Source organism: Protopterus annectens, chromosome 5.part0, assembly GCF_019279795.1.
Source record: "Protopterus annectens isolate FY-2018-M chromosome 5.part0, PAN1.0, whole genome shotgun sequence".
Lineage (NCBI taxonomy): Eukaryota > Metazoa > Chordata > Ceratodontiformes > Protopteridae > Protopterus > Protopterus annectens.
The window spans coordinates 486,572,804-486,586,394 of NC_056735.1; the positions used below are offsets into that span (position 1 = coordinate 486,572,804).

At 33.4% G+C, this 13,591-nt stretch overlaps 1 protein-coding gene across 1 annotated transcript in view; it reads left to right on the forward strand.

Annotated features, from left to right (window-relative positions):
- The window catches only part of LANCL3 (LanC like 3), an 861,225-nt gene that overhangs the window by 107,757 nt on the left and 739,877 nt on the right, over window positions 1–13,591 (forward strand). The window lies entirely within an intron of this gene.

The window sequence follows — 13,591 nt, forward strand, 5'->3', positions numbered from 1 at the left end:
TATTTCCATGGCCAATGCAAATAGAATAGGAGACATGGGACAACCTTGTCTAGTACCTCTAGTGATCTGAATTGCTTTGGAAGTAAAGGGGCTTATTTTAATGAAAGCTAAATTATTTTCATAAATTTTCTTTAAAAGTGTGATAAAGCATAACAGAAAATCAAATATATGTAAAACTTTAATTAAATAATCCCAATTTAAGGAACCAAAGGCCTTTTCAATGTCTAGACCAATTATCAATGCTTCTTGATCTGTTTTATTCAAATAATCTATTAAAGTTAGAATCCTTTTGATATTATCCTGTGTATGTCGGGTTCCTATCAGTTCGTTGAAACTTCAGCAGTTTGAACACCATATGTTCGAACTATGAAGTTTGAAAACTGATTATTGCGAAGCCACGGAACATCAAATTCTTTCCCAGGAAAATAATTTGGTGGGCTGTTTCTGTGGCTTCGCAATTTTCAGCACTGTGGTGGAAAGTTACGGTTCGGGTTCAGGTAAGTGTGCGATTGTGTGGATGTTAGGGCGCAGGTTAGGTGAGTTAGGGTTAGGGTGCAGGTGAGGTGGGTGTGCGATAGTGCTAGACTTTAGGGTTAGGGCGGGATAGGTGAGTTAGGGTTAGGGTGCGGGTCAGGTGAGTGTGCGATAGTGACGGACCTTAGGGTTAGTGTTTGGGTAAGGCAAGTGGATAGATAGTAGTGTATGTACAGTTTTGTGTATGGTTAGATGTAGGATTTTTAAGTGTATGTATGTGGATTGCTGTTTTTTTTTTGGTGTGCTTGTGTTGTGTGTGCGTTTCTTGGAACTGCGATTTTTTTCCCCTGGGAAATAAATTGCTGTTCTAAGCCTTTGATGGTTTTGCACTTTGAGGTTAGAAGTTTGAACATATGGTGTTCGAACTTCTGCCATTTCGTCGAAGTGATATAGACCCTGTATGTCTGCTATATATAAAACCAGTTTTGTCTTCCTCAATTATTTTAGATAAGGGTATTTTCATTCTATTGACCATGATTGACATAAAGAGTTTATAATCATTATTCAGCAAATATATTGGTCTATATGAATTACAATAATTAGGGTCTTTGTTTTCTTTTAATACAGGAGTGATTAAAGAATATCTCCAGGAAGGTGGGATTTTTGCTAATGTTTGGATTTCAAGAAATGTTTTATGTAAGAGAAAAGTTAAAGAAGTGGGGAATAGTTTATAAATCTCAATAATTAAACCATCTATACATGGTGCTTTATTAGACTTAATTTCTTTAATCTTGTCTATTATTTCTTTCTATGTAATTGTTTTTTGTAATTCTAACTTTAATTTTTCAGAGATTTTCTTTATGTTAGGGACTGCATTTTCCAGATGTCTGTATTCAGTTATATTTGTATCACGTCTATGATGTTCAGCATAGTGATTCATAGGTTCATAGGTTCATAGGTTGGTACTAGGCTATCGGCCCTAGGGCCTATACAAGCCTAACCATAACAATTCCCTGGCTATTTCTTCCCACACTATTTGCTACTTTGAAAGCATCTAAAATATCACCTATGTCTGAGACTTTTTTCTTCTTTCCTTTATGTAAGATGCTAGAAATACTATTGGATTTTGATTGTATTTTAATTTGCATAGATAAGTTATGAAAATGCTTTGGAGAAGCAGCATGAGTTTATTTTTAATCTTTCCATAGCTAAATTAGTTTTATGAGATAGTATTTCATTATTATTTGTTTCATTTATTTTCTTTTTATTCTCCATAGCACTTAAATTCATATTAGATTTGAGTACTAGCAGTTGATTTTGCAATTCTTGTAGTTCTGATTCCCATTCTTTAATTTTATTTTTGTACCAGCTGATGATTTTACCATATATATATATATATATATATATATATATATATATATATATATATATATATATATATATATATATATATATATATATATATATATATATATATATATATATATACACACACTCTTTTGGAGAATCCCACACCATAATTATGTTTGTTTCTGGTTTGTAATTTGTCTCTAGGAAGAACTGGAGTTCAGAACTTATCCAGGTTTTAAATTCTTAAATTTTTGTTATGTATGAAGAATCCTAGAAGTGGTAACTAACAATTTGAAATCTATCTGAATTTCCAGTATAGGGGAATTATGATCTGAGAATAGGCAAGGCTGTATTGAAAATTTAAAAAATTTAGAATATAGATCTTGAGAGACATAAATTTTGTCTATTCTTGTTTGGGTGCCATATCTGTAGTCCTGATCTGAAAAAAGTAAAGAGCTTGGTCCTTTAGCATTGTAAACATCTCTTAATTTAAACATTTCAGTCCATTTTTTAGTAGTTTAGCTGAGGGTGATAACCAGGGGGATTTCTTTTTTTTTTTTGTGTGATTTCTGTAACATCTGTAATACAATTAAAATCACCTCCTATTACTATATTACCTTTGGAAATAGTTGTGATGAGGTCTAAGTGCTTCTTAACTAGTCCTACCCCCATTCCAAGGAGCCAATATAAGTTCACTAAAGTCCAAATTCTATTATTAAATTTTGGTATAACTATAGCTAAAAGTCCATCTTTATCTACATGTTTATAAATAACTTCTGGGTTTAATGAAATGTTTTTCCTAAGAATTATTACTCCTCTAAACTTAGATTTATAAGGAGAATGAGCTAGTATTCTATATTTATTGTGATCCCAAATAAACGTGTCTTTTATTTTAAAACGGGTCTCTTGGAGAAAAACTACTTGAGCTTTGTTTAGTTTTAGATGTCTTAATAAGTTAGATCTCTTATTCGGGTTGTTTAAGCCATTAGTATTTAAAAACACCAATATTAGGGCCATATCAGGATTCTTTAGAAAAGAAATAGCATAAAAACACTTTGTATTACTAAAACTCTTAGTTTATATAACTCCTCCTATAGAGCTAGCAGAAAATCAGTTATTAAAGTTCTATTTAACTCAATCCACAGTGTTTTTCCCATGAAAACTGATAATAAGAATTTTAAGTCAGGCATTTTAAAACTAGAAAACAAATTAAAATAAAAACAGAATCTTAGAATTTACACTTATATAAACTTTAACCCACAATAAACATGGAATGAAAAGCATTCCTAGTTTAACATACAAAAATAAATCTGCTAGACTAACCATCCTAACCAGCTACTTTGTTATTTTCGAGCCCACAAAACCATAAATATTAATGGAGAATAATTCTTAAATTCAGTAACTTATAGTGCTATTAATCAACTAGTCAAGCTTGAATTCTGTTATATCTATTAATTAAACAACAACATGCATTGTCATCAAAGCATTAGTAATATAAAAATGACTATTCACAAAAACAGGAAACAAACTTGTGTTTATATAATACTAAGATTCAGCATTTAAAGTAGTAAACAATTAGATGTTTAGTAATTAATCTGACCTTATATATACTATTCATTCAGACTATATGTAAGTCTCGATATTAATTTAAATTCTCGTTAATATATGTCAAGCAGAGTAACATTATGAGAGAGTTAAATTCAATTGCCTGTAATGTTAATGTGTTTATGTTGAAAACCAGGGCAGCATTAGTTACATTGTTTCATGTGTTTAATGGATAGATAACACTATTTTCACAATCACAATTATAAGTTCAACCCTTCTTCTGATTGCAAATTATGCTCTTCATTAAGCATAAATTGTTGACTATAGTACAGAAAATATTCTGTCAAGTTTAGACTATACTATGACTAGATATTGAAACCTTTATTTCATGCATTACAAAAGAATATAGCACAGGTAAACTGATAGTCATTATATATGCTGCTATCTGCTGTTTGTATTCACCCAAATGTACATAAGCCTGTGTATATCATTCTATTATAGAGAATTTATAAAATTCCACTTAGTGCTCACATAGAGCCATTTATAGTGTACACAAACCTAGCTCTAAAGCATGAAAAAAATTGTTAACCTTTTACTAAACTTGTGCAGAAAAAAATATATTAGTTGCTGCTTGGGTTACAGTAAATAGAGTCATCTCTTTTAAGCAAAGTACTGAAACCATTGCCAAATACTTCTATAAACTTTCACTATGGAAGAAATCCTCTGTATCACAACAACCAATCAGGGACCTTCAGTCTTCAGTTCGGACAGTTACTATAAATCACGCTCAATGAAATCCGAGATAATGACAATCAGACATGTACTGTCTTGAGCACAGAGAAAAGCTTCACTTCTTTAAAATATTGTAAAAGATTTCCTGCTCAATGAGCACCACAGTGAAGACATCCTTCTTCAATACCAATACAATAAGAGGTCTCTAATTAAGCCATCACATCAATGCATGCTAAACTTTAGTGACTCATATCTTTGGTATCCAAACCTACCTCTATCACTATGTAATCCATCTCTCCAAGACCTTCCATATACTCATCACAGAATCAACTGCCCATAATTACATGCCCATCATACAAACTAATCATCCATTCAGCGTCACAAACTCAGCTTTTCAAATCGCCACCATCATGGATAGTTTTAAAAAACATAAATCCCTTCAGCAAATAAAGATATTCCCGTTACAATCAGAATCCCTGGTATAAATGTAACAACAAGCTTCCAAGATTGCAACTTCACCAGCGCTAACTATCATGTTACACTTTTTAAATAGTTTCCAGACAAACCGAGCAAGCAAGATTTTCAAGCAGCAACAGGCTTTCAAGATTGTAGCGTACAAATGATAATCATCACATTACGCTTTTCAAACTCATTCCTGATAAACCGGACAAGCAAGAACTGCTTCTCAATGTGAAATCATATAACCAGAAACAATTCAAATTAGAAACACATGTATTTTAAAACTCCAGGCAATTGAGGAAAGGGCATAACAGATGTTTGTAGATCACAATACCTTCACATATCTCTCTTTTTCTAGAGCAAAGCCCCATTCAACAATCATAAGGGAAATGAAGACTGTCATGTTAGACAGAAGAAAAATCAAGTATATGAACCTTTCAAAATCTGATTTATTATGAAACATAGTGATCGCCTAAGATGTAAACTCACATATTAATAATTAAACAAAAATCTACCAGGCTACAATGACATATTATTTCTATTACTAATAGTTTTTAGAAGTGTACATTTATGTATATTTACTCTAATAGCTAATTAGTGAATATTTAAAAGATAAGATATGACTATATGAAAAACCGCACAGCAATGGCATTCAGAGCAACATATAAGGAATGAAAGGAACCAGGATTAATACATTTATTACCTTTTTAAGTCACAAAAATTAAAAAATAAAAAGCATTTACTATATAATTCTACTATTTAAATAATTCTGAATATATTGTATTACAGTTAATAGGATAACTAAACATCCCCCCTTTTTTTCCCGCCTTACTTTACACATAAATAAATATGTATAATTACATGACATACCTTGTTTGAAATATTAAGCAAACATTATGAGTGAAAGTTAAGTTGCAGTAGATTCTTTGAGAGATTTCGAAGGGACAGCAATATTTGATTCAGTTTTTTGCTTTTTCTTTGCAACATCAGTCCAAGAGGGTTTATCAGTGACTCTTTTCAGAGAGGGAGATGCCCAATCCATATCTTCAGTTATGGATATAACATTATTGTTTTTGATGAATGAAGTGGCTTCTTCCAGGTTATTGAAAGTCCTAGTTTTCATTTAGTTGTAATATTTTTATTCTGGCAGGAAAGACAAGTTGAGTTTTAATGTTGTTTTGTTTTAATAGCTTTAATAGTGGCCATGCTTTTTTCCTCTTTTCCAGTACTCTAACAGAATAATCGTTGTCAAACCTTATTGGGTGCTGATTATACTTTAAAGGGCTCTTCCTCCAGGCAGTTTTCAAAACCAGTTCTTTGTCCAAATAAGATAAAAACTTTATAATTACTGACCTGGGAGGGGTAGAAGAAGATGTTGATGCTGGTCTTTCTAAAGCGCTATGAGCCCTCTCAATGCCAAATGAGAAACCTTCCTTTAAATCTAAAATTTCTGGAATCCATGTATTCAGAAATGTGATGATATCTTCCCGTTCAGCTCCCTCAGGGATGCCAAAAAATCTTATATTAGATCTTCTCTCCCTGTTTTCAAGATCATCCACTTTATTGAGAAGCCAAGTATTTTGTTTAATGTGAAGTTCTTTCTGGGTCTCTTCTTCTTTGAGTCTTCTCTCAGTGTCATTCAGGGAGGTTTCTATGTCTATTATTTTGGATTGATGTTACTGAATAAGTTCTTTAAGTGAATCTTTTTGTTTCTGGCAATTTTCCCTGAGATTTTGTAGATTTTCTTTGAAGTCATCCATTTTAATGACAGTTCTTGTATTGCAGATGTTATCAGTTGTAATTCTCTTTTTAAAGCCATGTCAGAGTGGAAATTCTTTGAAGTACTCATCTCAGCAAGTAAAATATTCTCTTTTATAGTTTGATAGGAAAAAGTTTACATAGAACTACTAAATTTCTATATGTTATACTTAAAGCATATATCTATCACTTCTGAGTATTTTTGTTGAAAAAAAAAAACGTATTTCCTGTATTTTATATTGGTTTTATGGAGCTCTGAGAAACTGATGCTTTCAGTTAGCCATCTAGGCTCTGCCCCCAATATTAGGTTAGTTTGTTCTTGATGGCAAGTCTGATGCTCTGAATTTGTGTGTCATAAGAATACATCCCTTTCCAAAGCAGGTGAAGTCTTCATACTCCTCATTCAACTCTTTCAGGTGAGTTTTATTTTGTCGTGTTTTTCAATCGTTATCTCTTTTTTTTTTTTTTACAATAGATGAGAGATAGTGTGGCAGTTGTCCATGCAAATTATGTTATGCAGCAAGGAAGGGGTTATTCATTTCTAGTTTAAGACACCTTTTCTAGCCGACTTCCTCGTGTATAGTGGGAGTAGATGAGAACTTAAAATGACTGATCAGTCAGAACAGCTGTTGAATTGCATCATTGCCTTGGAGGCGCACATTCAAACTGCTGCTGGCTGTGTACAACTATTTTTATAGACAATACAGTGAACATTAACACTGTCCCTATCTCTACAAAAATCTAGAACTTGGAAATGTTCTAAGGGCATTATGGCCCATGACAAAGTCACATGGTTAACTTCTTTCTGTGTGGGAAGCTGATACACCAAAGACAATTACATCATAAACTTGACAAAGTAGAAGCTTACAACACAGTATTGAGGAAGTGAGAGTTAAATATGGTTGGTGAAGTAAATCTGCATTTATTCTGGGTACTTAACAGCTGTTAAGACCCTGATATCCTCTTTTATCTCACCCACCACTATGGACTTTGGAGGCTGGATCTGTCTTTGGTTGAGACCCCATCTTAAGCCACTTCTACAAAGGTTATTCAGCCAAGAGTACAAGACTCAGGACATTATAGCAGTGAAGAGCATTGTAAAACATAAAGATTTCCACCATAAGACTTTCCTGGTCTAGGAAAGGACAAGAATAAATAAAAAAAAAAACAAAAAAAAATATGCAGAATGCTTGACAGGAGAAAAAAATCTTTTAGTAATAGAGATAAACTAATTCAAAGAGAACACGTTTTCATATACTAATATTTTTAAAGGCTTTGTCTTGCAGATTTACAGTATTTGGTCAGACCTGGCTCATCTCAGATTAATTAGGCAATAAAGTTTATTGATTTCTGTGGTTAGCTAAAGCACCAAAATAGTTTGCATGTTGTTATGTAAAATATTTAACTATTTTAGAAAAAAATCCACACTTAGAAATTTGGGTTGTGCTTTTGATAAAAATCAGCTTATTTAAAGCAAAGTTTCCTTGTTTCATATTTTGCTTATGATTATCGGTGTAAAGGACTTATTTAAATAGTTTACTTGTTTGCCTTATTAATATAAAAATAAAGGAGTCGGTTATATAGTTTTTGTATCTTAGAAAGGAGCAGAATAATTGTATACATATTTGTAAAAATTCCAGATTATATATTAGCTTCCTTTCTTTGGTTGCCTTTGCTAGTTAATGGAATTTTTTGGGCAGGTAGTAGCGCTGGAATTTATGCCACTGGAATTATAGCATCAAACCATTTATTTTACGGCTTCAAGTTCATATACTGTAGCTACCTAAGAACATAAGTTCATAAGTTCATAAGTTATGGTTACCAGTGAGAAGGCCTTAGCCTTTAACACACTGACTCCAAAAATTTGGATCAAAGACTCTGTCACATATCCAGATCTCCAGCTGAGCATTGAACATGTCTATATTCTTTGACTCTGTGATTTGTTCATAAACAACATTCCAAATCCTTGGGATGGTATGAGTAATAGACATCATTCTCAATACTGATTTATTCATGTTAATTTTAAAATTTAAGTTGAAATATTTGTGAGCAACAGAACTACATTTTAATTCAAGACTAAACAATGCTTATTTCATTTCATCCTTATATGCACTGTATGCTAGTATTCATTTCCTTGTGCAATATCTATAATGAATTGATGAAAGTTGAAGCCTCTTAACATTTTTCCATATAATTCAGATTTTTCATAGTTGAAATACTTCTAGTAAACATCATTTGAACTTGTTCTAATTTATTTAGATCTGTCTTTTTATATATACAAAATGAATTATTATATTCAAGTAATGGCCTTTTGTACATTTTGTATAATTCAGTACTTTTCTTTGGGCCGCATAGTGAGATATTTTTCAGAAAATATCCCAGTTGCCTCATAGGTTTATTTCTAATGAAGCAGAAATGTTTGTCAAACAACAATTTATCTTTATGGTAATACCCAGATAAGTATTTCACCAGCTACCTGCAAGACTACCTCATCAAAAACTAATGGCTGCCTAGGTACTATTTTACCAAAATGCATAACATGACACTTGCTATTGTTACATTTTGACTTGCTATTGTTAAATTTTAGTCTGTTTCTTTTGCATATGTAGTAATGCTATCCATATAACCATTTAATGTATAAAATCCTCATCTGATATTATCAAAAGTCCAACTTTGCAGTTGTCAGAAAATGTATTTGCCCAATACTTGGCATCTGTTGGTAAAGTTGCCATAACTAAATTAAACAAAAAAGGCTCCAGCACCAAGACCTGTAGGACTTCCAGGTTTGAGGATACGCTGTCAAAGTGGATAGCACATGTAGGGTCCTACCAATAAGCCAGCTTTCTGTCCACTTTGTAGTATAGCAATTGACACCATTCTTCTTTAAAGTATTATAGAAATATAATGGGAAAAAGTGTCAAAAACCTAACTTAAATCTAAATGAACTGCTCCTACTGGTAATTCCATATCCATGGCTAAGTTGACAGAATCATAAAAATATATTAAGTTAGTAAGAGCAGATCTGCATTTGCAAAACGTGGTGATTTATATCAAAATCAAATCTTAAATTATTGGGCTATGACAACATTTCCAATAAACATCTTTAAAACATTTTCCTAAAATTGGTGTCAAGCTTATTGGCCTATAATTCTGAGGCAGTGACCTATTATCCTTCTTTAAAAAAATGTTAATAGTAATAGACATTTTCAATGTATTGACTGCAAAGTTAATTTCTAAGCATATCGATAAACATTCTGCTTAAAGTATTAAGCAATGAGGTTTTGACCTTAGTTAATAAAATACTTGGTACCTCATCAATACCCATAGCTGTATCGTTGCTGACTCTATCAACCATTTCCTTAGTAATTATTGGACACCCTTCTGATATTAAATTATGATTTAAATAATCTAGATCTTGACCATCTAAAGTATTTGAATAACTAGTGAATTATTTGTTGAACTTGTTTGCTATAATTGTTTGATTATTGCTTAAGCCTTTCAAACACAGGTGATGTAGGGTTACTGTCTATTCAGATGCTTGAAGTGGAATGGTTTTCCTCAAATACATGCCCTATTCATGTACTTCAGGTGGATTTTTTTCTCTCAGAAACATGTATGATTTTGAGGGCAAATCACTCCCTCAGTCAGTGCAAAAGAATGGGTTTCACTTTGTTACGGCTGGGTGTTTCAGAAATTTAGTAGTGTTTTTCATGCAACAAGAAAAACACAATGTTTCCAATGCAGGATATTATTTTTCTGCAACTATCGATAGAAAGTGGGAAAGTACTTCATGTCCCAGAACTGCATGGCATTTGCCATGTTTAATGATGAATACAGCAGCCTAAATAAGGACTGTCCTACAAAAGGAGGGACAGATGGTAACCTTAACTTACCATATGCATGATTGTAGGTCAAAACTGAGGTACTGTCCTGGTTATAGAATTACTTTGTCACTCACAAGTGGTGAAAAGTATGGCTATACTGTGGACTAACAGGTGATAAAGGAGAGATCTCCTATCTTCAGTAGCAGTGACCTGGCTTTAGTTATTAACCCTGGTGCTAAAAAAAGCTAACCACGGAGGGAGGTAGGAAGGATTTCAACCTCTGATGGTCAGCTGCTCTGTTTTTGGAGGTAGGTATGTTTTGTTTCTCAAACTATTTTGCAGCCTCCCCCAGGCCTGAGAACTTCCAGCAGACAGGCAGGAAGGGGGTTGTATATAGATAGCCATGGTGTTGCACACAGAGTGAAGCATTTGCATACTTTTTGCACTGATTAGTTTAAAGGGAAAGCAGAGCCACAGGTTGAGCATAATCAAATGTATACAACCCTACAGTCTGATGACTTTGAAAGTCCTTTGAGTAGCTTTCACCCCTGAAAGGAATAAATAAGACATTATGAAGCATGCGGCCCTCCAGAGTTTGAGGTCATCATTTGATCCCACCAAAAGCATTGCCCTTATTGTGAGTAGTTAAATAGTGCTATTAAAGTTATTTTTCACCTTAAAAGTGAAAATTGATAAAATATATATTTTAGATGACATTCATGACCACAAAAGTTTATTATTTTTTATAATGATGTGCACTGATGACTGGAATGTGCCTCTGTAGTTTCTGTTTGTGCAATTGCTACCCTTTACAGAGAAACTTAATTCATCATGCCTGCACCAACAAATAAGATCAGTTGTAGAAATTGTGATGATGTTGTGAAGTAAATAATAATGGTTTTATTTTATTTTCATTTTCTTTAATTTTCAGTCTCAGCCTAGAAATACAAAGCAAGTCAGAACTGCATTTACTGAGAGTCAAAAGTATATATCTGTAAAATGCCATTTTCAGCTAATAAAATGTAGAGAGCATATACAATTGCAATATACTTTATAAGAAATCAAGACAAGTCTCATTTAGAAAGTCAGGTGTCTGATAGTTAGCAGCTGTGTGTTGTTTAAATGGCAATAATAGGAGAGTTGAGTGGAGTGAAGGATGTTAGAGATTGTGAGTAGTTAGAAGGAAAAGTTATGTTAGGCAAAAAGATTATGCAAGTGAGAAGTGTAGACTGCTACAAAGGAATGTGCCACATGAGGGACAGTAAGAGTGTTACTAGCAGAACAGAGTAATAAGGGTGAATGTACTACAGGAGGTTGGCCTTCTACTTAATTGAGATTATTTTCAATCCTGTTTACTGAGAAGGGCATTATGTGTCAGTTATTTTGAAATCAGTGATGACATCACCCATATTCCACACTTGTACTCCCCAGAGGATCTGTAGTATTTTGGAGATGCTACAACAACTGTGTTTAGGATCTAGTTTGAGTGAGCATGCTTAGCATTTGTAATAGGACTGCATTATAAAATATACCCAGCACAGTTCTTTTATTGTATAAAGATCCTCAAAACAGGTTTTCGGATAATTTGGGAATGACCAGTTTGTAGTGAATATGCATTGCTTGTTTCTGATAGCTGAAAGGCAAGACTTCATGGCATAGATTATTGTGAGCATGAAATATGACAAGCAGCAACATGCCATAGCTGCAGTTGTGGGCTTCCATTCCTCACTGGGGTACAGGCAATTAGAGCAGGTATGCATAAGGGTGCAAGATCTTTGTTGCTTAAAATGTAGGTTTGATTTTTGATGTAAAGTGCTGATTTTACTGTCACCAGATCTGGTACTGGTACACTGTGTTATTTGTGTGATATCTTGTTAAATCACCGCTCTGTGAAGCATCCTTTATCTCCCAAAGTCCCTGTCAGAAGTGTTAAGATAGCAGTGATGAGTTCAAACCGAATTTTATCATAATGCCTGCTAAAACTGTTAATTTTAAAATGTCATTTTTATTTCTTTAGGTCACAAAATATCCCGGGATTAAACAATGGGTATTGTGACTGTTTACTTTTGGTACAATTTTTTTTCCTTTTAGAAGGTAAATAAGCTTAACTGCCTCTTATGCTCAAAATGTTTGTTTGTATTTTTTGCTTAACTAATAATCATACCATCTCTTTTGGATTGGGATATTGCTTACACAGTGCATGCATTTTTATGGAGAGAATGTATATTCTTTCTTTCTTTCTTTCTTTCTTTTTTAAGAGATATTCAGTCATACATCATAAACATAAAAAGGACAAGGAGAGAGAGAGAGAGAGAGAGAGAGAGAGAGTTTTACTATGCATGAATGCTGTTCTGCAAAGGATGACAAATTAAATCAACACCCTCAGGCTATATCAGAACACTACATGCAGTGTTAACACGCAGTCGGAAATCTAGAACTATATTGATAACAGAAATGATGAATGCCTTTCTTCAACAAGAGAAAACAACATCTTTTTTACGATTTGCTGTTTCTAGCTGGGGAGAAACAGCAATTTATAGGTTATAAATTTATATCTGTAGAGCTTTAACTTTTAGATTGATTAATCTTGTAGTTTCTCATTTTACCATTGGCTGTTTTAATGAAGGTCACCTGCAGTCTGTTGGGACTTAAGTGAGAAACCGAACTTTGTAGAATGTGTCACAATTTGACAGTTATTATATCTTCTCCTGTGTCCTTATGTAGCAGTGTATCTTATCTTCTCATCCAGAACAGCGGCTCTCACCTAACAAGTTCTTGGAAAGTTCAGATAAGGTAGAGACCTTATTAAGCACAGCATTTCAATTTATTCCCTCTCATCTTCTTAAAGATACTTGGAAATGCACCTCAGACAGATTGCTGTCATTAGTCCTGTATTAAGGTTATAAAATGTCAAGTACTGGGGATTCATGAATATGATTAATTAGTTATATACGCAGTGCATCTTAAAGTACTTTGAAAGAAAAGCTTGACTGGTAGTTAAGAGTATGAGTGAAAATTAACTGTAGTTTTGCATGTCAGCAGCCACATACGGCCTCAAAGCCCTCTACAACTTGGGTTTTTCAGTTCTATGTGGATACCAGGACTATATGGAGATGGGTAAGTCACATCAACATTTTATCAGAAGGATACTACACTAAAATGATACAGTGCAGTGTCATAATTCACTGAAGCATTCCTGCTGTAACCCCATAAGAATCAGCGGTATCACCATTAGCTGTGTCACCATTAGGATTCAATATTTCGGTCCTGTATATGTACTTGGGCCTTGTTCCCTGTACACATCTTTCTGCCAAGACTTTTTTTATTCATTACTACTCTTGCATATAAGCCATGTTCAGCAAACTGCTATGAATGTCATATGGACTGTATCTGGTCCTGTTGACGTGCATTTGGTTGTTTGTATTGCCTGAAGTCCATACTTATGTTGA